This window comes from Triticum aestivum, chromosome 3B, assembly GCF_018294505.1.
Source record: "Triticum aestivum cultivar Chinese Spring chromosome 3B, IWGSC CS RefSeq v2.1, whole genome shotgun sequence".
Classification (NCBI taxonomy): domain Eukaryota; kingdom Viridiplantae; phylum Streptophyta; class Magnoliopsida; order Poales; family Poaceae; genus Triticum; species Triticum aestivum.
The window spans coordinates 206,519,165-206,522,017 of record NC_057801.1 but is presented as its reverse complement, the minus strand read 5'-3'; positions in this window follow the sequence as shown (position 1 = coordinate 206,522,017).

The following is a 2,853-nucleotide window of genomic DNA, read 5'->3' as shown; positions in this document are numbered from 1 at the left end:
TGCTAGTAGATGCTTGATTGGTCGTGGGAATAGTGGAAATTTGAGCACTCTAGATATTATTATTCTTCAACATGCTTTGCTGGGAGACAATACATTTAGTATGGGTGTCGTCGTTGCTAAACGGCTAGCCCTGAATCATACAAAAGGCCCCATATTTGGAGGTATCTATGCTGCACGTCTTGCTGAACATTTTCAGATACCCATTAGGCACCTTGAGGAGGAGGAGAAAAAATTACCTCCTCACATTTTAGATTACAAGATCATGGTAGCACACAAGTTTATTATTGACAACGAAGAGAAGATGCTCTTGTATCAACTTAGATTTAATAAGAAACGCTTTGAGATTATTATTTTGCCTGCGCCTCTGTTGTTTGATTTGCTTGCAGAAAATTTTCTTGTTACGCCGGAGGCAGTGAACAACCATCAAGCTCAAGCTTTTACTCCGGAACCTGAACCTGAGCCGGAACCTGAACTGCACCCTTATCACGCATCATCTGTCCAGTGGGATCCGGAGGTGACCAGCCAGTGGTATCCTGATTACACCTCCCATTACACCGAGGAGAGTAGCGGCGATCCTTGGTATTAAACCAACTTAGGCCAAAAGCCTAAGCTTGGGGGAGTACGTATTTCTCACTGTATGACCTTGAAGTATGTCTAGAGGGGGGTGATTAGACTACTTGACCAATTAAAAACTTAACCTTTTCCCAATTTTAGAGTTTGGCAGATTTTAGCTACTTTAGGACAAGTCAAGCAATCATCACACTATTCAAGCAAGCATGCAAAGAGTATATAGGCAGCGGAAATTAAAGCATGCAACTTGCAAGAAAGTAAAGGGAAGGGTTTGGAGGATTCAAACGCAATTTGAGACACGGATGTTTTTGGCGTGGTTCCGATAGGTGGTGCTATCGTACATCCACATTGATGGAGACTTCAACCCACGAAGGGTAACGGTTGCGCGAGTCCACGGAGGGCTCCACCCACGAAGGGTCCATGAAGAAGAAACCTTGTCTATCCCACCATGGCCGTCGCCCACGAAGGACTTGACTCACTAGCGGTAGATCTTCACGAAGTAGGTGATCTCCTTGCCCTTACAAACTCTTTGGTTCAACTCCACAATCTTGTCGGAGGCTCCCAAGTGACACCTAGCCAATCTAGGAGACACCACTCTCCAAGAAGTAACAAATGGTGCGTTGATGATGAACTCCTTGCTCTTGTGCTTCAAATGATAGTCTCCCCAACACTCAACTCTCTCTCATAGGTTTTGGATCTGGTGGAAAGAAGATTTGAGTGGAAAGCAACTTGGGGAAGGCTAGAGTCAAGATTCATATGGTAGGATTGGAATATCTTGGCCTCAACACATGAGTAGGTGGTTCTCTCTCAGAAATGGTAAGTTGGAAGTGTAGGTTTGTTCTGATGGCTCTCTCCACGAATGAAGAGGAGGTGGAGGGGTATATATAGCCTCCACACAAAATCTAACCGTTACACACAATTTACCAAACTCGGTGGGACCGATTCAACAGACTCGGTTGGACCGATTTAGTAAACCTAGTGACCATTAGTGATTCTCGGTGGGACTGACATGCATCTCGGTGAGACCGATTCGGTTAGGGTTAGGGCATAACGTAATCTTAGTAAGACCCATTACACAAACTCGGTGAGACCGATTTGGTAATAAGCTTTCCAGAGAGTTGGTCAGGTAAACTCGGTGGGACCGATTTGCTATTTTCGGTGAGACCGAAATGTTACAAAAGGGAAACAGAGAGTTTACATTGCAATCTCAGTGGTACCGATCGCTCACTTCGGTTAGACCGAAACATTACGAAGGGGAACAGAGAGATTACAATCCCATCTCGGTGAGACCGAGATCCCTATCGGTAAGACCGATTTGCTTAGGGTTTGTGGCAGTGGCTATGACTTTTGGAATGGTGGCGCCGGATAGGAAGAATCGGCGTGACCGATTTTGGCTTTAGGTTTAGGTCATTTGTGGATGTGAGAAAGTAGTTGAGGGTTTTGGAGCATATCACTAAGCACATGAAGCAAGAGGCTCATTAAGCAACACCTCATCCCTCCTTGATAGTATTGGCTTTTCCTATAGACTCAATGTGATCTTGGATCACTAAAATGTAAAATGAAGAGTCTTGAGCTTTTGAGCTTGAGCCAATCCTTTGTCCTTAGTATTTTGAGGGATCCACTTTCACCATCCATTCCATGCCATTCATTGAGCTTTCCTGAAATAATAGTCTTGGAATAGCATTAGCTCAATGAGCTATATGTTGTTATGAATTACCAAAACCACCTAGGGATAGTTGCACTTACAATCTCCCCCTTTTTGGTAATTGATGACAACATATAGATCAAATCTTCGACAAATGATAATAAGGTTTAACAACATCGTCGCTTTGAGAAGTATGTGATAAGCAAGAGCTCCCCCTAAATTTGTGCATAGTTTAAGATTTGCTTTGGACTGCAAATGCACAATGAATTAGGCTCATGGGTTACTCTTCCATGTCACATACATCTTAGTGGACCGCTCAAAATAATAAACATTGAATATATGCACTCATCACCAAGCAAAGTGAATGATCACATAGGATAGATAAGATAATATCATCAAACATGCATAAGTGTAGCTTATGATCAAACACATGATCATCAATGTCTCACAAGCATAGTATCTCAGGCAATCAAAAGCAAACAAGTTTAACCACCAAATAAAGCAAGAGAGAACAAAAGCAACACTCTCTCTCTCTCGAAGCCTATGATCTATACATTTTTCTCCCCCTTTGGCAACAAGTTACCAAAAAGTTCATATAAAACGCATAGTGATAGATCGACTCTCAGGCTTGATCTTCA